The 25,662-nt window shown below is 38.2% G+C and overlaps 1 protein-coding gene across 1 annotated transcript in view; it reads right to left on the bottom strand.

The window, feature by feature from the left end:
* PSD3 (pleckstrin and Sec7 domain containing 3) overlaps positions 1-25,662 on the bottom strand; it is a 492,408-nt gene that overhangs the window by 210,971 nt on the left and 255,775 nt on the right. The window lies entirely within an intron of this gene.

Genomic DNA, 25,662 nt, shown 5'->3' with positions numbered 1-25,662 from the left:
TGGAATGTTCTGAATATATCTGTTAAATCCATCTGTTCCAGTGTGTCATTTAAAGCCATTGTTTCCCTCTTGATTTTGTTTACATGATCTGTACTTTGATGTAAAGTAGGGTGTTGAAGTCTCCTACTATTATTGATTAGTTCCTTTGTGTGTGTTATTAACTATTTTATGTATTTGGGTGCTCCTGTATTGAGTGTGTAAATATTTACAATTATCATATCTTCTTTTTGGATTGTCCCCTAATGATTATATAGTGTCCTTTTTTGTCTCTTATTCAAGTCTTTGTTTTAAAGTCTATTTTGTCTATTATAAGTATTACTACTCCAGCTTTCTTTTGAAATCTATTTACATGACAGATGTTTCTCCATCCCCTCAATTTCAATCTGCAGGTGTCTTTGAGTCTGAAATGAGTCTCTTGTAAGCAGCATATAGATGGGTATTGTGTTTTTATCCACTGTCTTTGATTGGAGCATTTAGTCCATTTACATTCAAGGTAATTCTTGATAGATATGTATTTGTTGTTTTATTATTTGTTTGGGGTTGTTTTTTAATATTTTTTCTGATCCTTTCTTCTCTTTCTTTCATGGGTTATTTTCTTTAGTGATGTATTTGGATCTCTTTCTCTTTATTCTTTGCATGTTTATTAGTGGGTTTTGATATATGGTTATCATTAGGTTTGTATATAACCTCTTTTGCATATAGCAATCTATATTAAGTTGATGGTTATTTAGGTTTGAACTCATTCTTTACTCCTCCCTGCACTTTAGATTTATGTTTTTATACTTTATGTACTTTTATTTTGTGAGTTCCATGACTGATTTTTTACATAAGTATTTATTTTTACTGCTTTTGTGTTTCCTACCTTTATATTGTCACTTTCTCCTTCTCACTCAGAGTCCCCTTTAATATTTCTTGCAAGGCTGGATGGAACTAGAGTGTATTATGCTAAGCAAAATAAGTCAGTCAAAGAAAGACAAACACCATATGATTTCACTCATATGTGGAATTTTGGAAACAAAGCAGGTGACCATAAGGGAAGGAAAAATAAAAAAACAAAAACAAAAACAGAGAAGGAGGCAAACCAGTAAGAGATTCTATAGTTAAGAGAACAAACTGAGGGTTGCTGGAGGGGAAGCTGGTGGGGGGAATGGGCTATATGGGTGATGGGTATAGACAGCATTTGTTGGGATGAGCAGTGGGTGTTATAGGTAAGCGATGAATCACTAAATTGTACCCTTGAAACCAATACTACACTATATGTTAACTAACTTGAATTTAAATACAATAAAATATTTCTTGCATGGCTGATTTAGTGGTCACAAGCTCCTTTAATTTTCATCTGTCTGGGAAACTCTCTCTCTCTCCTTCTATTTTGTATGACAGGCTTGCTGGATAGAGTATTCTTGGCTGCAGACTTTTCCCTTTAAGCACTTTGAATATATTCTGTCATTTTCTTCTGGCTTTTAAAGTTTCTACTGAAAAACCCCCTGCTAGCCTTATGTGTTTTCCTTTGTGAGTTACTGTCTTCTTTTGTCTTGCTGCTTTTAAAAATTTTTTATCACTGTATTTTGCCAATTTGATTACAGTATGTCTTGGTGAGGATCTGCTTTTGTTGATTTTGATGGGAGTTCTCTGTGCCTCCTGGATCTGGTGTCTGTTTCCTTCCCTAAATGAGGGAAGTTTTCAGCTATTATTTCTTCAAATAAATTTTCTGCCCCTTTTTGCCTCTCTTCTTCTGGGACTCTTAAAATACAAATGTTGCTACAAATGGAGTCACTGAGTTCCCTAAGTCTATTTTCATTCTGCATAATTCTTTTTTTCCTCTTTTGGTTGGCTTAATTTCCATTACTCTGTCTTCTAAGTCACTATTTCGTTCCTCTGCTTCTTCCATTGTGCTGTTTGTTGCATCAAGTGTGCTTCTCATTTCATTTATTGAGCCTTTTATCTATGCTATATTATTCCTTATCTCTGTGTTAAGGGTCTCACGCATGTCTTCCACTCTTTCCTCAAGTCTGGGGAGTATCCTTATGATCATTACTTCAAATTCTCTATCAGGCATGTTACCTATATCTGTTTCACTTAGATACCTGGCTATTGCCTTGTCCTGTTCTTTCATTTGGGATAAATTTCTTTATCTTCTGATTTTGTTTAAATCTCTGTGTCTGTGTGTGTTATGAAAGTCAGCTGTATCTCCTTTTCTTGAAGGTAACGGCCTTATGAAAAAGAGGTCCTGTAGTGCCTTGCTGAGTAATGTCCCCTGTTGCTTAGACCCTGGCGCTTCTGGAAATGTCTCCAATGTGTGTTACTTGTGCTCTGCTTTTGTGTCCTGGTGGCTTTATCCTTGAGGCCAGTTGTCTGTGGAGTCTCTTTGACTGTTGTGGGCAGTGTTTGTTCCTTGGCCTGAATGCAGCACATTTTTAACTAGGTGTGTTCTCGTCTGCTTGTGAAATGAGACCTGTCACCACTGCCACTAGAACCAAGGCCCCACAAAACTCCCACATTGGGAGATGTGATGTGAGCAAGAGTTTGGACCTGTCTTCTGGGGGAAGGGGTGATGTGCTGGGACGGAGGCAAGACTGGGAGGGGCTGTTCTACCAGAGCATGGGGGTGGGGCTTGGTGTAAGCAAGTTAGGGAGCGAGTGTTGGTGCTGTGTTGGTTCTCCCAGGTGGCCCTGTGCTTATGCTGAAGGGAGGGAAATAATGCCTACCAGTTCCTTTTTGGGAACTGGATGGGTCTCTGTGAATGCTCTCTCTCTCGGATGAGCTCCAAGAGATGAGCAAATAACCTCCCCACTGTATGCCCCAGGTGCTCTTCAGATTGCTATTTCCCCACTGCATGTCTGCAGGTTGTTTGCTTGCCTTCTCCCCAACAGCAGTCCCAATGTCCTCTGAGATCTCCCAGAGCCACACATGCTGACCTTTAAAACTCTAGGCTTAGATCCCCACTGTTTGCAAGAACTCACAAAATTTGGGACCTCTTACTTTCCAAGCCAATTACTATGGGGATTCATTTTCCTTGTGAGCTCTCCTATGCGCTTGTCTGCCTCTAGCCCTTCTCCGTGATCGCAGCTCCCTCCCTACCACAGCAGCCATACTCCATTTCTCTTCCAAACTGTGTATCCACACTTCTTACCTTCTTTGATGTGGCCTCTTCTCTACCTTTAGTTGTGAAGTTTGTTCTGCCAGTATTCAGATTGATTTCTCGAGTATGTAGGATAATTTGATAGTTATCTAGCTATATTCATGGGATGAGACAAGCCCAGTGTCATCTTACTCTGCCACCAACTCCTCTAGCCTGCTTTTCTACACAAACCATTCTAGTCACTGAAAATTATTCCAGTCTCATATGCACATATATATGCTATTTTCTATTCATTTTTAAAAGCTTAACAAGGCCATACATGTATATAATTTTTATAATAAACAATTACCAAAAGGCATATAATATAACAATCCCTTGATTTACCTCTTGATTCTTGCTGCCCAGAAGTAATCTCTTTCAAATCCTTTTTTTTTTTTTTTTTTTGTATTTTCAGTATGATCGACTGACTTTTACCTATGGGCCTCTAGAAAAAGGGCACTTCTCTTTCTCTCTTTTTTTTTCTCACTCACACATACCAACAGCTGACTCTCACTCTCTCTCCCCTCCTGCACCCCAATCCTTCCACTAAAATTATATCACAATCACAATTTAACGTTACATCAATTTTCAGTGCTTACATTATTATGACTGTGTAGATATAATTCACCCCTGAGCTATGTATGCACTCTGTTTCATTTGCTTTTTGTCTTCTCTGGAGTTATTACCTCATTTTGTTATTGTTTACTTCATTTTCAAAAGCTTATCTCTAATTCATCTCCACATTTTCCAGAAGAACAGTGACTTTCCTCTCCATATGGTCTAACATTTCACATATTCTCTCAGTGACACTGTTGGAAGCATCCTTGGAATTCTCTATTCTCTCACTCTAATCTAAACTGGTTGGTTTCTCTCTCCTGCATAGCTGATGTCCTAGGGCTTCTCTTAATCATCATCCTGAGGCTTTCCTCTGCCTCTCTGCTATTAGATTTCCTGTTTATTGGATACCAAGCCTCCTCTTCTTTATGTAACTAAGAAAAAGTACATGGGTGAGGAGAAAGGAAGAGTCTGCCCATTGTGAAATGTATGTACTTTTCACTTAATTTTGCTATTTTCAATGTGGGAATCTCACTACTGGCCTCAACTGACCTGATTTCTGAAGTCCAAAGTTTTTGGGTTAATCTTCCCAGACAGGAGTTGCAGAAGATGAGGAGCATTTGGCTCTAGAAAGTAGGGAGGGCATTAAGAGTGTCTAGTTACTAATTTAGAACCTTTAAAGGGATCTTCTTGTTTCGACCTACTGTCCTTAGATGTAATCAGTGCTTCCAATTCCTAGACCTCTCTTGTGTCCTATGGGGAAAATCAGTTATCTTTCCTTGGCTTCCAGGTCTGCAGACACTTGGGTTTTGGCTTTCTCTGGATTGGTAAATAGTTAACAAGTCTGGTAAGCTTTCCATCTTCCAAATTTTTTTGACATCTTGAGGGCATCAGGTCTCAATCTGTGTACTTCAAAATCTAGGAGTTGTACTGTCATTTCAGTGAGGTTTACATAGGCATGGAGAGAAAAGCATATTGTTATCTTTAATTTTAAGAGTTATGCTTTTGCAGTGTATAAATACCACTTAATCACAATCTTAAGAGGTCACAGCAGGGGGTTAATGAAACATACAAAATTCCCCTCAAAATACTGCCCAATCATAATTAAAGTATTCTGGAGAGCCTTTCCATTTTACCTATTCTTTAAAAAGTGCTCTGGGGAGAACTGTCATAAATCAGTGCACTGCTGGTACCTTAGCAGTCCTTCTAAGTGACAGTAAAGAGCTTTTTCTCTCAAAGCACTCTCCTTTATCTGTCTGCCTATACAGTCTACTCAACGAACTAGACCCCAACCCTTCTAGTTTACTTACACTGGGAAATCTTAGAAGAAAACTTTAATAAAAAAGCTCAATAGGCATGAATTCCCTTGTCATGAACTGCTAGGAGCTCCAGGGTCTAGAGAAGGTCCTACAGCTTGCTATAAATACCTTGGCATGATCCAGTAGATTTCTCAGTTACAAGGTTGAAGCTGAACCCCCTAAATTGCACCTGGATGCAAGGGGATTATTGTGTCTGGAACAGCTATATAATCTTTTTAAAAAATATTTTATTTATTTATTTGACAGAGAGAGAGAGAACTAACAAGGGGCGCAGCAGGCAGAGGCAGAGGGAGAGGGAGAAGCAGGCTCCTGATGAGCAAGGAGCCCAATGCGGGGCTCGATTCCAGCACCCTGGGATCATGACCTGGGCTAAAGGCAGACGCTTAACCAACTGAGCCACCCAGGTGCCGCATGAAACAGCTATATAATCCTCTTTGATTTGCCAGAATCAAACACAAACTTGGCTTACCAGATTTGAATCTGGTAATGATGAGTAAGTATACTAGTGTCTCCCGTGCCTTGGGTATCATCCTGCCTTCTAACACTTAACTGCAGGCTACAACCAGTGTTATGTTATGAGATGAGTCAGGCTATAAAAATTGAGTCTCAGCCAGTACTTTCTTAAAAATTTTGACATGAAACACTACAAGTAATCTACCTAGAAAAACAAATTCCACAAAGATCAAATGATCTATATGCACAAATAAGCCAAATGTTGTACCATTGAATGTGAAAGACTGGCTTTTAAAAAGCAATGAAAAGTGATCTGCTTGAAGGTTAAGGTAATGCTCCAAAATCTTAATTAAAATCAAAGATAAAAGAGCAACTCTCATGATAAATGACTGAGGAAGAGCCATCTTGCCCAGCCCCTCATGGTTTCTGCATCACCATGGATGAGTAAATAAAAACATTTTTCCAAAAATCTATTAGTCCCTAAACTGAATGCAGTCATGAATTATAAACCAGGCAACCAGGCATGATCTAACAACAGGATACAATAAAGGAAAGTCATCATCCTAGAAAAACAGGACATCTGGTCACCATGCATATTCCCACACAAGAGCTCCCAGATGGTTAAGTTCAGGTTATCATGATGGTACTAACCTCCCTCGAGCTTCAACAAAGACTCCTAAAAATGAGAGGATTCTTTTTTCCTCCCTGAACTCTCATCTTAATATTTCATAGATTTTTTTTTTTCCTTTTCTTTGATTCTGACAAGGGTATTATACTAGCTTGCCAAAAATGATGGCATGGGCCAGCAATTTCTTTACAATGTTCAAATATTACATCGAAGCTCTGAACCACCTGCTATGGGTGCTATATACATATATGCTATATACATCATTGGAAGAATGTTTTCAAAGAGAAAGGCATAAGGAAGCAGATCAAGAATACAGTATGACACTGGGAGTTATTTTAGAGACACTCAAGCCAAGCACAACTCTACTGGCACTTTAATCAAGTGAAAATAGGTAAATGATGAAGACCTGCTTTTAATTATATTCAAGGGTCAACAAGGGTCATTTCATCAGGAGCACAGTTTGCTCAACATCTCAAAATCTGTATAATCTAAGGGAAAAAAAGTATTAATTTACATGAAAGTACTGGCAGGATCTGAGAAATTCAGAAACAAGCTGGTGGTGGTTCTGGGGGTGGTTAGGTCTTGAAGGAGAATAAAAAAAAAAAACCCAAGCCCAACAATAAAAACCATTATCACTTTGCTAACTTTATAATTTAAAAATAAATCCAAAGGTAGTACAAGCTTCTATTTTGGAGCAAGACTGACTAAAGTCTTAAGTGAGTTAAATAGCTATTGATAATAAGGTAGTTTGCAGAAATCCTTTCCAGAAGGAGCCAGGTTTCTTCTTAAGACCTCCTTTGGGTAAAGATCACATTAAAACATCAAATTTGTTAGTCTGGCAGAATCACACCTGAGGGAAAAGTATAACTTTTTAGAACACAAGAAGTGACTCCAGTGGGAAGACAGCAGAGCCAATGTAAGAAAAATAGGGTTCTGGAGATAAAATTATTTTTATCTTTACACTATCAGATTTGCTTTGTGAAAGACACTTCCTCCCTAATTCTCTCATGTGCCAGGGTTATAAGATGTCCAGAGAGATGTTCTTGAATTCCGACCCCAATTGTTTAAATCTACTGTCCTGCAAGGATCCAAGTGAGGATGAATTTACAAGATTAAAAGATGTTCTGCTTCAATTTAAGAATAAAAAAATATATATATATAAACAGACATTTGCAGGAATTTTTCCAAATTATGACTAAGGATTTTTCCCATAATATATGAGATACACATTTTTGAGTACACATATATAAAGGATCCATTTGACCAGAATCTCCTTCCCAGGCTCTAGCCTTAATCTAAAGCACAAAAGGGACCTGGTAAAGAATAAGAAAAACCCTCAAACCTCTCCTGAAAAACTTTAGGTTGCAGTGGGCATTGTAATGACATCTTTAAGGTTCCTGTGTGTATGGATTTGATTCACAGAAGGGGAAATGAGTAACATTTATCTAACAATGCTAAAGACATAACAAGCAAGCTTATGCAGGATGGGGAGAATAGAGTTGATGGGGCCTTTCACCACAATGGCAACATGTTTTACAAAGCAATGAATTAGGCATTTCATTTCCCTTTAACATGTTTATGTTAACATCTCCTAGCACAGGAAGTTTTATTCAAAATACATATAAAACTCACCTTCCCTGAATCTAGCTGTCTTTCGATTCCTTTTACAGAGGAAATAACCCCCACCAACCCCCGCAAGATTTCTAAATTTAACATTGCTCAGAACAAAGCTATCATTCTATCAACCCCTGCATTTTATGGATGAGTCCCAGGGAGGAGAAGAGACTGTCTAGGCACATATTGCTAATTATAGGGAGCAAAGCCCAGGCTAGGCTATCAGGATGCAATACCCTGGCACAGAGAGCAAACGGCCAACTTTTTCCAATTTGCACTACCCAAAGTACAAGTTTTACTCTGAAATTTCAGTGTTGGAGAAATTGACTTCTTTGCCATATTATTAAATAATAGCTTTAAACAATTTGTTTGAACCCATACAATAATCAACTAGAGAACTGTTGGTTTATCCTAGCCTCATACTAGTCCTCAAAAAAAAGGCCTCAAGAGTTCAACCATGCTTGTTATATTCACCCACAACAACATGAAACAAAAGCATCAGTTGAGATCTTCCTGATCTATAATATATAATGCAGTCTGACAAGAGATGAAGAAGGAAATAAATGACATTATCAACATGAACTTTTACAGATTTATGTTTTAAACCTATAATTGACTTACTCAAGTTAAAAACTAAGGAATACCTAAATAATTTATATTTGAGATTTAACTAAATCCACGGGAGACATGTGGAAATTCCAGGCAGAACTGAGGCTTAATCAACATTTCTTATACTACACACACCAAATTCTGGAGTATTTGCCTTTGAAGAAATTGACTCCAAAATATTACTTCTGTCAAAGGCAGAGCAACCAGCTGGGCCTGACAGCAGGAAAGTCTGCACTGCCCCCTCATGGCCAGGAGCCTCACTGGTAACTCTTCCAATAACAGACCCTTAACTGATAAATAGCTTAAGTCAAAGTAAGAATTAATACATTTGAACAGTGAATGTGTTCTCCACAAAATGCACATTCTTCTAAAACATACTGACATGTGTCCTACTCATTTTATCTGCTTCAGAATTTGATATTAACAATGTTATCTAGAAAAGGACAAAGCCACATTCCATTCAGAGGTCTAAAGAATGTAATTTAAAATACCTTAAAGGAGAAAAAAAAAAAAAGACCATACAGAAAATCAAGTTTTAAAGAAAATAACATATAGACTGCACTTTGGTAGTTCAAATAACATTCTTCAAACTACGTCAAAATGAACCACAAAGGATTAGAAAATTCAATTTTCTTAATTTAAAATGATTAGATCAAGGGAAGCTTTTAAGGTATTTTGGTAAAATCAAAGGCAATAGTACCTAATCCTTTCAGAAGTCCTTTAATAACCGCTTCAAATGAAGAACAAATATGAATAAACCAGATAAAAAGTGAGAACAGATGAATCAAATTTAAATTAAACCATTATGTTTTCAATAAACAACAAAACAGAAGTTAGAAACGTGAAAAATGAAAGCTTTCAAGGAATATAAAACATGTTATAACTCCAACTCTCTGACAAAGGACAATTAATACACCTATTCTAGGAAGAACCAGAGTTCCAGAGAGACAAAATTAAATCCCAGGAGCGTATATAACAAGCACCTGACCTTTCTGGAGATTAGGGGAAGAATTTTTTCTAATCATTGGATTAGGTATCTTTCATTTTGGATAAAGAGTCAGATAATTAAAAAGTGTTATTTACATGATTAGTGGGAAGAAACATTAAGTGCTAAAAAAGGACTACTGGTGAATAAGAATTCTGATTATTAACGCCTGGAGTAAAATGTATACACTATGGATAGAAATATGTGTTGATAAGTATTTATGCATCTATAATATAATTCAGTCCCCTATATTTAGGGTACAAGTCTACAGAGTCATTCAGTTAACTTCATTTAGGGAACAAAAATGGCTAGTGAAAGATTAAGTTCAATCTATCTAATTTCCTGTTCTAATGATTTTCTATGAGCTCCTTCTGGTGTTCAATTTTAAAAGACAACATAATCCTACAAAAGTACCTCTTGTGAGATATTGGGGACTTGGACACATTCTTAAATATACGCTCCAGAACTGAAAGACCAAATATGCTTAAAAAATATAATTAAAAAAATTTGAATATAATTTCCAAAGTACCATATGACGGCCTATTGATTACAATTCTACCAGGGGTCTTTTATATTGTTCACTCCTTGTAATGTTTGTGATATTAAAAAAAAAAAAATGCTTGGCTTTCTCTTGCATAGATGCAATATCGAATAAGAAAACCTGTACTGTGTAACAAACAGAAGATAGTAGAAAGTCTTTTCATTTCACATCTATGCTAGATTCCAACATTAATTACAGTATACAACCATAATTCTAGTTGTATTCATCAGGATTGCTGGTAGATGATGATGATCTTTTTATTTCCCAAAGCCTTTGACAGCATAGTGTAGGTAAAATCCATGTTAAAACAAAATCTAAAGATGCTTCCTTTGCACTCCTCATAGGAGCCAATTTTAGAGCCATGTTGAGAATCACATACATCTTACATACATTTAGCCATTTAACAATATAATAAGCCATCCAGGTCTATCACAGCAGGAGACAGTAGTCGGCACACCACAGGAGGTCTCACCAAGCAGGTCACAGTGACAGGACTGTGAAGATGACATGTGAACAGGACATGTGAAGACACATGTTTCTCCCCAAAGCTACAGCTTTTAAAAAAATACTGAAGGGGAAAGAGCTACATCTGACGACATTCTAGCTAGAAAATTTGCTAATGATTGAAGAGGTTAGATTCCACTGTGTCATAATCTAAGGGGGTGGACAGAAAGCCAGCATGTTTCTTAAAGTCACATTAAGGTATTTTGCCCCCTTCATCCCCACCCCTGCCATACTTTTAAGGGAACCTGCTAATGCCAAAGTCTTTCAACAATGTAAATGCCATAGAAGGGGACTGGGAAGGTGAAAGGTGGGAGGGTGAAAGCCTAATGTCACTCTCAGTGGGTCTGGACATGTAACTTGTGAGAAGACAGACAGGACACTGAGATCTACCTCCTTGAGCTTTTTCTGTGCATCATCAAACCTCTGAAATCTCCATCATAATCATCTACATCTCCAGCCTTAGAGTTCTGGGATCCTATGATTCTATTATTCCATTTTTAAACCTGTGGAGTGGGAGTGTTTCTGAGTACCCTGCTCACACAGATGGTGGTGGGAAGAATCTCAAGAATATGTTGCATGTAGTAAATGCCCATTTCACTACGTAATCACTCCCTTCACATTTCATATGAACAGAGAGAATATTATCCTACAGATGTCGCAAAAAGACAAGCGATTAATGGCAGCACTGCCAGCACATATGTGTAAGAAACATGAAAGAAGAAAATCTTCCCAATTACATATATGCGAGGCTACTGACTTTGTACAAGGCAAGAATGTAGTTTAATAAGACCAGGTCACTGTTGTACATCAGCTCCATATATTGTGGGCAGCACAGGGAAGGGAAGGCAGGAGGACTAACTGAATGATAAAATCATACACAATGTCTCTGTATTCCTGATGTTCTAAAAATACACTGCACTGACAAATTATTTGTCAAGGCAACCTTTCTGAGACTAAAAACAAGAGCAATGTGCCAACCAACACTTTCCCACAATCATCTCATTCTGAGCATTGCCTCACCCTTCTCTTCCACAAACGGGCTCTTTATAAAACTGACCGATGCCACAGCAATCTTTATATCTGGAGTTCAGATACCATCCCTTTCATCTGATCTCACCTGATTATCTTAGAGCCATTTTATATATCTTACTTTCTCATTCTGTCACTGCACATTAGACATTTGCAAAGACTGTATCAAATTTTCAGTACGGGTTAACATGGTATTTCTTTACCTTGGTATCCTTAGCGGAAAACTCTGAGGAGTTAGAAATTTTCATAGACTTTGACCGGTGGGACTGCCGCCGGATAGAATCCTCCCGGGAGTATTTCACGGAACCTGAGGTCCTCACCCGCACCTTGCTGGTACTCTGAACACTATTCACTCCAATCATTTTTCAGGTTGACTGGGTAAGAGGTTTGGAGAAATAAAAAGGCACTTTCCAACCGCTGAAAGGTTCTAATGCTGAAGGAACTCTGTCGGGTTGTGCCTGAGCAGCTCAGAGAGCAGAGATCTGCGTTAGCTTAAGAAACACCAGGCTGCCTCCCCCAGCATCTTCAACTACCCTGTTTGCAGCGAGTCTGATTGTTCCAGGCACGGCTCACGTCACTGGCTGCGAAAGAGGAAAAAAATGCAATCCCACCCCTGCTACTCGTCTCTCTTTTACTTACTTACTTACACACACACACACACACACACACACACACACACACACACACACACACGCTCCATATTCACACACTGAAGCAAATGGCAATTGGCCAGGCAAGCTATTCATTAACATTTCAAATAGCAACACCATTTCTCTTGTGATATTGTGCAGCAAGCTCACTAATGTCAACAACAAAATAGAGATACCACAAATAAAAGTCTCAAGTAATCTGTGAGGCACCATGTGGGGTGGGAACAGAGATACAGCTCCAAAGGGGGGCGGGGAAGAAGGATGGAAATCAAAAGGTTCATCAATTACAGGCTAGTAAAAAGATGGAAGCCAGAAAGGCATCTCCAACAATCATTTATTTTCCTCTCTTTCTTGTCCCAGGCCACACATTGTTTAACAGTAACTTAAACTGTACTGCCTTCTGATGAATTAAATGTTTATTATGACCTTAGGGTAATTAGCCAGCTATTTAGACAGGAATTGTGTCAGGTTGTATGAAAAATCCAGAATAAAAAAGAGGTTATGCTACCTTCCTATCATACTAAAAAGTTAAAAAAAAAAAAATTGGTCAGTTAGCACACGTTAATTTTAAATATGGCTTAGAGTAAGACCGATAAAACCAATTTCAATCAATAAAAAGCAATAAGCTTTTCCAAGAGCTGTAAATGCTCTGTCAGTGAACAAGAACACATGCAACCTTTCGAGTAAGTATTACAAATTGGAAATTATTAGAAGACCAGGTAATTTTAGTTCCTGACACACAGAGTCAGTTTTGAGTATAACACTCAGGATTGCAATGCCTCACTTCTCTGGCATCTCAGGGGTGGAGAGAGGGTCAGCCAGATAACCTCCAGATAAAAGAAGTTTTATTGTTAATATAAATAACAAAATTTTAAAATAGTTTGTAAAACGCCAATCTAGGAAGAGAGTGGTGCCTCAACTGATCTAATCCTCAAGTCGGAACTTTTTCTTGATGACTCAGGATTACAAATTTTATACAGTATATGGCAAAGCACCGATGTGCTTGAGAACTACTTAAGATGGTGTTCAGGCTGTTTTGTTCACTGTTAATCAGCCCAGAAAAAGTGGTATTTGGACTTGGGGTTTTGTTTCACCTTCAGGTCAGGGGCTTCCTCCCACCCTCCTCTAGACTTCTTTACTTTCCATCTCCTATCTCTGAAGCACTTGATACTTCAACTCTGTCATAAACGAAAAGAGAAATTAATTTTTGATAGAATTTTGTCTAAAATAATAATAGGTGATAGCTTTTTAGAAGATCTTGGGGGTTTCCTCTAAGAATTAATTGATTTTAGAGTCTATAACATCGTTTTGGCTACTTTGTGGTAAATTTCCCTCTCTTCCCAGGTAGTTTGAAGCTATTGCATAACTGTTCTATAAAGTAAATTAAAGAAAAAAAAAAGTAGTGACCTAACATATTACAAAGCATGTTCCAAAAGCATAAAAAGAAGTGCTCTAATGTCATGATAAAGCTGACCATTAATTCTGCAAAATTCCAATTTAAGTACACTTAAATCATCATATATGATGATTATATAGGGAAATATCTTCATTTAACACAAATAAGCCTGAGGTAGAACCCATGAAGGAACTACTAGCAGAGGCAAGATAAAAATTCAAAAAGTACTGTGTAAAAGACAGAGCCCCTGCCTCAGCACGGTTATAAATACAGAGCACTGGTTTAAAAGAAACATGTCTTTTGGATATTTGCTGGTCACCGTAATAAGGAGTCAGAATGGGTCTCCTGATGAGCTGAATTTCCTTTTCTCCACCAAAAAGGTTACATAAAAAGAATGAAAACCATGTGCTAGTATGTACAGAAATGGATTCTGATCTACAACTTGGTTTCTGTTCAGCGGAAATATTCTATCTTTACCCACAGACTGCCCAAATGACAGTACTACTCCTGTAATGTCATTATTAATAACAATTTTCATCTATTTAACACCTTCTACTACTACTTTATAGAAGTAACATTTGTTATCTCATTTTGGTTATCAACTTGACAATTTTGTGAAGTGGGCTAAAGTGACATTACAATCCCTACCACTTTATAGATGAGCGAGGTCAGTTCAGGAAGCTAGCACAGAGCCAGCCTTCCAACCCTCACTTTAAACCGTACCACCAACCATACTGTCTTCCACAAACTATGGCTGTTTACATCGGCCCTTTCCTCTTTAAACCTGGAATAAATCTTTCTGCAAGTTGGGGAGAGAAAAGTATCCCCCTGTGCCTTCCCTCCACACTTCCGCCTGCACAGAGTGAAGAGAACCACTGCAATGGCTCTAGTCTCTAAGAGTCAGCAATGGGTGAGCCTGTCTGAGCCCGTCTAAGCCTAACTGAGCATGCTGGCCAAGAGGTATGTGGACACACTGGCAGGGCCCCTAGCACTCAGGGTCAGTGGTGTGGCCGCGTCCCATTGACCTATACTTAACTCCCACCCCTTCCCAGTACCACTCTTTCCTTCAGTCAGACCTGTCTCTCCACCCCAGTGCAGAGTATACACTGCACTGCAGCTTTCACTCAACCCACACACAAAACACAAGCTCAGCTCCTTACTGTAGCTCTCCTGAATTACTTCCTATTTGCTGTCCTCCCTCCTGGAACTCTGTCGCTCTACCCTGATCCTCCACACAGCCGGCTTCTCATTCAGGGTTCAGTTCAGCTGCTACTTGTTCCAAGACACTTTCTCCGTCACGCTTCCTAAAAGAGCCCCTACCCTCCACCCCAGTCATTCTCCATCATAACTGCTATCTCCTGGTCTTTACGGTGATCAGGGCTGTCTGAAGTCATCTGCCATTCAGAGCCTACGACAGTACTTGGTAGAGAGCAGGAGCTCAATGACTACTTGTTGAATAATTAAACTCCTTAAATACACAGTAAGCTTCCCTTCTCTACTGCATTTCATGTTGTTAAACTTTCTAAGAAAATTCAGCATAATTTTTTTCTGAAAAATGAACACAGTTAATACACAATTTCTTTCCTAATGGTCCAAAAGAGTATGCAGTTTTAAGGGAGGGAATTTAAGTTCCCTCCCACACCAGTTTCCCAGTCCTCTGCCAAGAAAAAAGCACGATTGCCATTTTCCCATGCATCCTTCCAGAGATAATCCATCCATCTACACTATATGTGTGAGTGTGTATATGTTGTGTCCTTTTCCTTCTTAGGGGCTATAATGAAAGCATGATATATATTCTTTTTGTTTCTTGCCTTTTTCCCTTTTCAAGATCTTTCTACATCAGCACAAAGCTACCTCACTCTTGTTAATAGCTACATAGTATTCCAGTGTGGTGAGGTATCATATGTTCTCAGGGTTTTAGTACTGGACATTTTGTTTACAGTCTTTGCTACCATAAATAAGGATGCAGTGAATATGCCTGTAGTATGCCACATCTTAAACAGTATTTAAACAATATGGTTTTCCAATTTTCTGAACAAGTCTTATTTTCCTTTTCTTGCATTTATTTCATATCTCCCATAGTCATCATGTTAGGTATTTATGGGGGTTGCAACTAGATTCAATATGAATCACTTCAAAGACTTATCAGAACACCCTGTGCTGCCCCATCCTGCTCTGAGTGGGCTTGACTGTCCTTAGACTTCAGCCAGCCTGTGCACAGACAGCCTGCTTGCTATAAAATAAAGGCAGGCCTCCTGAGGAGCAGCAGCTATTTAGAACTTCAAAATAACTTTCCATAAAAGCTTTCACAGAAAATAAAGGTGACTTCCATATGAAATAGAAATTGTAAGGGGAATTTAATTATGCAAGTAAATTAACTGAAGGTCTGAAAATTGGTACTTCAGCTTCTGATGCTTTCTGACTTAGAATACTATTTAGTACATAAACCCTAAAAGGTTGGCTAAAAAAGTGTCCCAGTTAATGGGTAGCAGAAAAACTCTCTTAAGCCCTTCCAAAGGCAGAGTCCCAGAGAAACTAATCCAATTTAATACCTTGTTCACGTGTGCCTACCAGGTGCTGGGGATATATACATACAACATCAGCACGAGGCCCCTGACTTTAGGCAGCCATAGCCAGCTGGGGGTGAGGGTTAGAAAAAACAGGAAATCCTATTACCATAATTATAATGGTGGATACCTTTGAAAGATCAATTAACTGAAGACTGTAGATCCCAAATGAGATACAGAAGAGAACATCAATGGTATCTAGGCAGATGCTTCTTTCCCCTCTAAGAAAACGTCATGGAATCACGAGCAGAAAAAGATAAAGACTGAGTGATGAACTCTGGAGAGAAGCCAAAGTGGTAATGAATTCTAAATACCAACTGCCCAGAGGTACAATTATTAACATGATACATAGAAGGGCTAGGGAGAGAGGCATGAGATGGCAAGAGGAAACCAGCTCACTTTATTTTCAGAACAGAACAAACGGTGGATGTAACATTCACTTAATATAAAAAGATCTCATGGCTTTCCCTAGGTTCTTTAGAACACAGTGTCTTGTATAAGAGAGTAAAGTGACAGAATGCTGATCTGGGAGTCAGAGGTCAGGTGCTCACTGAGGCTCTCTGGCCATGACTGTCATGTGGCCCCACATCTCCAATATTGGTGCTAGTGCTGGCATCATAAAGGTGCTAATGAGTGGTTTTCTTCTAGGCCATTCATTTGGATTTAATCCCATTGGTAGAGCTGGAAGGGACCTTAGAAAAAATCACCTTCAATCTCTTCATTTCACAGGTGAAGATTTCTGAGACCCAGAAACATGAAGTGACTTGTCCAGGATCTCACAACTAATAAGTGACAGAACTGAGACTTGTGTCCAGGTTTCCTAATATCTAACAGAAGATGTTTTTCTCCTGTGCTGTTTGCTTCTTGAAAGCTAAGGATTCCATGGCCACACATTTTTTTCAGACTGCAATAAGGCTTGAAATGGTTACCTGGAAATGGAAAATTCACTACAGGAAGACTGACTCCAGAAGTGAAATGGAACCCAACCACTCATATAATAACTGTAGGGAAGACTTGAAAAATCAACTCTGCCAACAGCTTAGGAACTAGCCTTAGGGTCCAGGAAAATGTGTGACAGCTTCCTGTTGCTGATGTGGCAAGAGTAAGGTATGTATCCTCCCATTCTCTGGGGGCTATTCCTTTCTATACAGCAACATGATCGCAAAATTAGTTAACCTTCTAGAGGACAATGTAGTCGTTGAGAGTACATAAAAACAACAAAGGATTTCAAATAATAAAACAGAGACATTTGATAAAAACTTATTCCCTGCTTTATTTTCCTGTCTTCTTCCAGGCTTTCCCATAATTCTGATACTTTTCCAATCTGGGGACCCATTCTGAGCCCTAGCAAATGGTGATTAGCCTGGATTCTCCTAGTGCTCTACACCCCAGGCCTAAATCCTGATCCACAGGTGGTCTGACCACATGAGGCCTCATGCAGGCTCACCTGCCTGAGGTGCCGACAGTCTGAACTGGAACTCTGTTGCCATGTGTCACCAATCTCAGTCTGAACTGGAACTCTGTTGCTATGTGTCACCAATCTATTAGTTTAATGGATTGGACATACCTCAAGACTATTTTCCAAATCGGGACCCAGACAATTTCTCCACAAATAGATAATGAACCTGCTCCCTGGTCCGTTTATCCTTCAATCTCGGCCTAATGAGCAAGTTTCACAGCCTTCTCTTTGTCCACTGTCCCTTTGCTAAAGGTCTGATAATGCTTATCTTTACACATTTCAGCTGTGTACAAAAGTGAGCAGTATTGTCTAGCAGCGGGGCTTCGGATTTCTCTGAGTCATAATTCATTATCCAAAAAGTAAAATCAGTTTAATTTTAATGAATAACCACTGTCTGCAGTAATTGGCAGTTGGAAGTCAAAATGCCTATGACTTGTTCAACCTATGAAGACGTATTACCTCACTCTAGCAGCCCTCAATCTTGCCTCTATTATCACATGCTTTAGTTCCATCTGTTCCTCATACAAAGCAACAGGATGGGGAAAAAAAATCTTTAAATAGAACCTTCTTACATTTAAAATTAAATAACATTCTTGAGGGGGGGAAAAACACCCTGTAAGCGTGAAATAGTTCCAAACTTGAAAAAACATCATTTTGCCCTCATAAAACCAAATCCAGTGATGTAAAACATTTAGACCAGGGTCAAATATTAGATCTGCTATTTAGAAGTACAGGAAATTACAGAAGGAAGACTTCATCCATGTATTCATAAGACATAATTTTGTATAACACTGTCACATTCAGCCCAGGCCTTCTAGGATGCTAGAAAAACCTAGCATGTATACCTGAGACACTACAAATTTTTCTTTCTGTGCCACAAGAAAGTATTCTTCATTCTATCTCCAAATACACACAAAATGCAAACACTAAAATGGTTATCATTTCAGAGCCCTAAAAGATGTTCTTCTAGGAAGTAAACCAATAATTATAGATGGGATGGTAAGTGGTGAGAAAATATTCTGTTCCAGAAGCTAATCCAATAAACCCACCCACAATAATCTCTTTATAACACTTAGTGTTAATTCAAAAAATATTCCCTAAGTGCCTTACACATGTCAGGTACAATGTCCGGGAGAAAAGAAAAATAGTCAGAGATTGCTGCCCTTGCAGAACTTCACACCAAAGACAAATTATTCTCTTGAGTAAAAAATAATGCTAATCAAAGTACATGACTTTACTTTCACTTTTTTCCTAAAACAAAACAAAACAAACCAGGATTTATATAGAGAAAGCACCACTTTTTGCTGCCTCTCTTTCAGAAAATGCTTACAAACCAAAGAATTTCATTTTCTATTTCTTTGATTAGTCTGCTTGGTAGTTTGGGTCACATTATCAGTTTCTATTAGTCTTTAATAATTTCAAGTCATCTTTAATTTCACCAAAAATAGTATTACATAAAAGTAACTGTAAGCTCTATCGTGCTAAAGACAAAAGACCTGTTTAATTCTACTCAACACTATAATTTCCTTCATTCACTGTTAGGCACTAGGAACAGAATCTTAACAAAACCAGACAGGTTCCTGCTCCTACTGAGTCTACACGGAGCTAGACATTAGCTCCAGAATCATTAATTAGTAAATAATCAAATAATCCCACAAGCAAATGGAAAACAGTAACAGTGCCACTGATTTGAGGAGAAGCACAAGGTACTCTGAGTCACCATCAGGTTTTGAGCTGGTCTTAAGAAGTCTAGGAAGGCTTCCCTGAGGAGCTGATGATGAGATGGAATCTGAAGGATAAACAGGAAGAAGGGACCAATGGTCTAAGCAACTGTAGCGTAATAGCAGAAGCCAGAGTTATATCAGTCAAAAAAGGAACTGCAAAAATTGTTAATTTGGGGCCATTTTCTGTTTCCAAATCTATCTGTGGCTTTTATTTTCAAAAGGACAATAAGCCAAACTGCTCAGACTACATGGATATTATTTTAACTTCTCAATCAGCAATTCCAATTAAAGAAAAGAATGGAACACAGAGTGTTAGGAACATTTAAAGTCCTGTAAAACCAAAGTTTTGCTCTGGAGCTTCAGAAAGTCGTTTCCAGGGGTGGGGATCCAGGTGGGAAGTTGCACTGGTATGAGTTTACCCTCAAGTAAACTCCTGAAGGGTTAAGAAAAATCTCGGAGCAAATTCAGGAGTATAGTTTATTCTGAAATAGGTAAAGGCTAGACTATGCATATCACAGAATATCCAATGATCAGTTTCTCAAACTGAGCCAGATTTTTCCAGTGGAACCAGACTAGCTGGAAATGTGCAACCGTCAAAAACCAAAACAAAACCCAACTAAACAAAGCAATAGCTTTCTATTTAATACTCCCTGCTTCATTCAAATTTCAGTGTGGACAAGACTACACCTGGGGCTTCTACAAGGTTAATAGCACTTAAAGTGGTAATAAGGTACAAGGTTATGAGCCAAAACAGGCTGGAGTTTACACCTTCGCGTCATCACTGACTGATGTATGACTCTGGGTAAGTTGCCTGAATTCTCTAAACCTGAATGAAAAATGGGGGAAACAACTAAATGTACACTTGTTGATTTTAGGCTACTCATTAAGAACAACTTCCTACTTTAGGGGAAACCCCTACTGTGGGCCAGAGGTGGGGTTACAGACAGTCTTCTGTCACTGTAAGCTGGCAGCAAAAGCCATGTGACCTCAGCTTGACCACCTGGTGCTCCCAAGGGAGGGACATAAAGACAAAGGGGCAATGACAGAGCATCCCTGTTACAGTCCTGGTGGCAGCTGCAGGGTCCTGACGGCACCTTTCTCACGGAAGCAACTTGGCATTTTCCTCTGCTGTCAGCCTTCTTTGAATAGAGCCTATTTTCCACATGATTCTCAAATAATCTCCCCCTCCATTTTGTAAGCTACCTGAATACCTTCCAATAAATTCTTTTTATCCTTATCATGGGTCAGTTTTCTTTTTTTGCGGGGGGTAGTCAACAGTCGTGGTTGTTACAATGGCATTATGGAAGATGGTAGAGGTTAGAAAACACAGATGAAGCACTTAGCATAGCACCTGATACGTAAAAGACATATTTGTGATAACTGAGTAGTAAAGCTAGATCCTGATGCTCTGAAAAACTTGATTTTTGAGATCTGAAAATACTCCTGTCTGAGCTTCATGAAACAAAAAATAAAGCAGCTCAATCCAGAATTTCACTTCGGTAACAAAGATTAAAAAGATTCTGGTACCTATTTAAGCCTGGGACACAAATAGTAAACAATCATTAATAAAACAGTCTTGTCCCCTATGCCTTAAACAGCTACCCGCCATTCCCACCCCACTAGCCTACTCTGCTCACCTGTTCCCACCACTACAGTGCTCCCCAAGTCTTTTGGGAAAACATCCTACAAAGCTCAAATTAATTAAGAAGTGAGTTTACCTTTCTAGATGTAAGCTCTTTTACTTCTTAGATAATAAATTTAAATTATTCTGAAAAATGAAATGGTTTTCAGGTTAGCAGTAGTCATTCAAGGGATTCTTAGAGCTGGCCAAGCATGTGGAAATTTATACCACCCCCCCAAAAAAATACTACTAACTCTTAGATATTAAAAACAATCCAAAACACATTTTATTTATTTATTTTTAAGATCTTATTCATTTGAGAGAGAGGGAGAGCGCATGAGCCCACACAAACACAAGTGGTGGGGGGGGGGGCAGAGGGAGTAGACTCCCCAGCCAAGCAAGGAGCTCTATTAGGGGCTCGATTCCAGGATCCTGGGATCATGACCTGAGCTGAAGGCAGACACTTAACTGACTGAGCCACCCAGGTGCCCTGAAAAACAATCCAATACACATTTTACTGTAAGAGGAACCAATAAATGGAAACAGAGACTCTAAGACAAATAGCATGAAAAAGGGACCAGAGCTATGCTGTGCAATTCTCAAATTCTCTAGGGATAAGACTACCCCTAATAAGACTAAAGATCTCCAGCAGAAGGAAAAAGCTTCTTTACAAAGAGCAGCAACAACAAAGGGCTGATGAGAGCTAATATTACAGTGATATTGAGATCACAAACTTGGGCTGACTAGGGGAAGGCTGACAATCTAAAATAAATCTTAATTATCTCTTAGAGGAAGCTGTAGACACAATAATCACTGATACCTGACAGCCCCAAATGAGCCTTGCAGAAAGGGAAGCGCAAGCATGAGGTAAAAGAGTAACAAGATAATGTCTTTCATGCCTCCCTTCAAAATATGTTAGAAACATAACTGGTTAAGGTTATCAAGTACTTTAGAAACAAACTGCTAGACCTCTTCCATGTACTGCAGACAACCCTTGAGGGATTTCATAGAACTATGGAAAACTTCTACCTACTCCCATTTAGGGGGCATTTTTATTTTGTAATAATTGATACATATAAAATAATACATGCAATATTTATGCAAAATAAACATAATAATGAAAGAAACACCCCTTAACCCTCTACCCTCACTATGTGAAATATAATATAATCATTACTATTAAAACTTTCTGGGGCCCAATCCTACCTGTCTTGCTCTTCTCTCCATATAAACACTCCGGAAAATGTGGCATTATCTTATAAAACTGAGTTTGTCTACCTTATGGCCTGGCAGTTCTTCTCCTAGGACTACACTCTAGAAAAGCTCTTATATATATGCTCCAGGAGATGAACTCAAAAATGTCACTGTAATGGGAAGGCACAGGAAAAAAATTCAAATGGTTAAATTAATTATAGTAACTTCATACAACATAATAGCATATTTTCCTGTTGTAAAGCAAGCTTTGTAACAGGAGAGAAGAGGTAATGAACATTCCTAGGTGGAAACAGTGCTGGGCTGCCCAGATGCCCTTTCAGGAAAGAAGGACACATCCAGCCTCACCTGTTAGCCCTCTCTGAGAATTGACCTGAGGGAGGAATGGACCTGGATCACCCCATTGCAGGATCGTTCTAAAGGGCCACCTCTCAGTTTCAGAGCTCCATCAAGGGTCAGCTGAGGCCTTTGTGAGACTGCATCGCAGTCCAACTTCTCTTCCTCTCTCCTCCACAGCATGCCCCCACCCCGCCCCCACCTCCCTGGTATGATCTGGATTCTACTCCCTAGTAAACTTCCTACCAGTTAACCTCTGACTCAGAGTATGCACCCCAGGGAACTTTATATATGCCAGAATCTTCACTTACATTACCTCATTTAATCCTGTGACATACCTTACTAGGTAGACATTATTAATCTCATTTTAGAGATGGGTTTTAGAGAAGTTGGCTAAACTGCAGAAAGTCATTCAGCTAAAATAGGGACTTGAATTCACTGTTAAATCCACAAGATCTTAAAAGCTAGTCTCTTTCTAATACTGTGTGACCTATTTTACTGAGCAGCGTTTTGCTTAGCTTGTATTAGTATATATTCCTAGAAGCAAATAAAATGCATTTCTTTTAAAATATTCTTTAACTCAGGTACTAATTATAGTCTCCCTTGAGAATTACCAACGTTTTACTATATACAGTATCACAATCACTCATCAAGTCATGTTCATCAATATAAGTTTAACAGGAAATAAGTTTTTATTAAGTTAGTTCTAACAAATCTGACTCCACCGCTTTTATCCATTCTGACTAGGATAGGGGAAAGGTGTTCAGCCTTAAATCATACCATCATTAGTTTGGGGGAAAAGTTTGGGGTAGGTACTGTCTGACAGAAATATAATGAAACCCACATACATACTTTAAAATTTTCTAGTAACCTCATCAAAATGAGTAAAAAGAAAACAGGTGGAATTAACTTCGGATTAACAGGGCTGTTGCTGGAAATACCTAGACACTTTCTCAGCCCCACTTGTAGCTAGATGCCTGCCAATGGAATGTGAGTGGAAGGAATGTGGACCACTTTTAAAGCCCCCGCTCCCACCATATTCTCTTTCCCTTTTAGAAGCCTGATGTAGAAAAATTAAGGTGTCCCTGGGTTTGTTAAAGCCACAAAATGGACACAGGCTGTTATTTTTCTTCATGGAGAAAAGCAACTTGCTCACCAGGAATATCTATCTGCCTTGGACAACTGAGTAAGAAGGAAAATAAACTTCTACTGTGTTTAGCCATTATGCAATTTGGGATCATTTACTATCGCAATTTAGCCTACCTAAATTGATACCCCTAGTTACAATTAAGAAAGAGGACCCAAAATTTGATTTTTGAATTTACTTTCACGGTGACAATGTGGAATGTGGTAAAAATTGTAGCTTTTTTATTTAGTGATCTGGCTAATCTCACTTGGGCAATTATTCTATATGAAGAAGAGCTTCCTCAGAAAATGTTTGCTGGGATGTTTATAATTCTTGGCAAAGATTTCAGGCAATGTAAGGATTATTGGGCAATATATGATAAGAGAAAAATAAAAGGAATTCAAGTAGTATGAAAGAAAAATTAATTATAAGAAACTTTTGGATAGGCATACTGAGATACAGAATGGATGTGTTACTTTATTTTATTTTCTAAGTAAGCTCTAAGTCTAACTCACGACCCTGAGATCAAGAGTTGCACACTCCACCAACTGAGCCAGCCAGGCACCCCCAGAATGAGTGTTTTAAGACAGAGGAAAAAGTAAGATGTGAAGCATTTTAATTATTTCCATTTTTTAAACAATGTTTATTAGGGTTCTTCCTAGTACTACACACTGTACAAATTGTACAGAAGCCTTAAAAAAAACAAAAAGCAAGCTATAGATTCTGCTTTTATTTCTTCCTTTCTTTACCAACCATTGGTGAATGGTTAACTTTTTGAACTTACTTCCAAGAATAAAATTTTTCCCGCAGGCAATTAGTTAATCAATGACAAAAGTCCTGGAAAATTTTAATGAGGTGTGGCTTCCTTCTTTGCAAGAGGATTTGATAGAATCTTACTTCAGTCAAACCTTGTTATCATTTTCCTAAGCTAAGATTTGAAGAAATGGGACATAAGAAATTAACCACCACTTTTTGGGGCTCTCATGTTAACATTAAACATACCTTTTAAAAACAAAGACCAGAAAATAATGCAGTAGCTCTCTCCCTGTTTCCCTCTGAAAACAGATTTCTTAATTTAATCACTTAATTAAATATAATTTAAAAAAATAAACAAAGTCCAAGAATTTATTATATAGGCTGTTAGAATATGAATTATATAGATTATAATGAATGTGTCATCAAAAGGTATATATTTTCACATTAATAATTGGAAATATGATGTACTTTCTACAGTATGGTTGTTTGTTTTTGGATCAAGTTCTTAAAGATATAAAACACCACTTAAACAGAGTGAACATTGCTTACGGTCTATATCCCACACCTATCATCTTAAGCCTTTCTGCTATTACTTCTAATAACCTGAAAGCTGTGTTTAAGAAAATCAACAGTTTGGTTTGGGAGCTAAGACTAAGCAGAAGCACAGCTTCATCATGTAGCAAGCCTGCAGCAGCTGTGTAGGGATCTATAATTTTATCATTAAACACAGTTACCTATTTATAAATGATTTGAACTCTGGAGAGTAAAGATTTAAGAACAAACTTCCTTTTATAAAACAAAATGTATAAATGTTCATTTTCCCATCAGAAACAAAACACAAAAAGAGGCCAGATACATAAAACACTGCAGAAATAGTTTTATTTAAGAGGAAAACAAGGCCAAAATTAGCAAGGGCAAAAAGAGAAGCCAAACCTCTAAACTGCTAGACTCCAAGACCAACAGATTTCACATCACACTACAGATCAATCCACAGAATATTGAGCCCTCATTTCCTTTTGTCCCTTCTTTTTGTCTTTTCTTTCTTTACGTCAGCCAAGGTCAAAAAAAATAGTGGAACAGAAAGGGTGCTGAACAGAGGTTCAAAACCCTAAGTGAAATTGAAGCAACCTTGGAAGAGTCCCTTCACATATCAAGGCCTCAGTTTACTCATCTGTATAGAAGGTATGACCTCTAAGGCTCTTGCAGATTTCATAAAATAACATCTTATCTTAAATATTATAACTAAAAAAAAATTTGGTCACAGGAAATGATGCTTTGAGTTGGTATAACTCAAAGTTGGAGTTGGATATTTTGAGTTGATATAAATAATTTCAATGACAAAACAAATTTCATTCAGCTTGCTACAAATTTCAAACCCATATATAATATACTACTTAAACATGCCCCATGTGAAGACTGCATAACTTAAAACCTAGCATACAGCAAGGGGCCTCTCA

Source organism: Eumetopias jubatus, unplaced genomic scaffold (genome assembly GCF_037043125.1).
Source record: "Eumetopias jubatus isolate StellerSeaLion01/CBP00866 unplaced genomic scaffold, mEumJub1_p1.0 scaffold_2, whole genome shotgun sequence".
Lineage (NCBI taxonomy): Eukaryota > Metazoa > Chordata > Mammalia > Carnivora > Otariidae > Eumetopias > Eumetopias jubatus.
The sequence above is the reverse complement of the archived record's forward strand: the minus strand, read 5'-3'. Positions and strand labels throughout refer to the sequence as shown.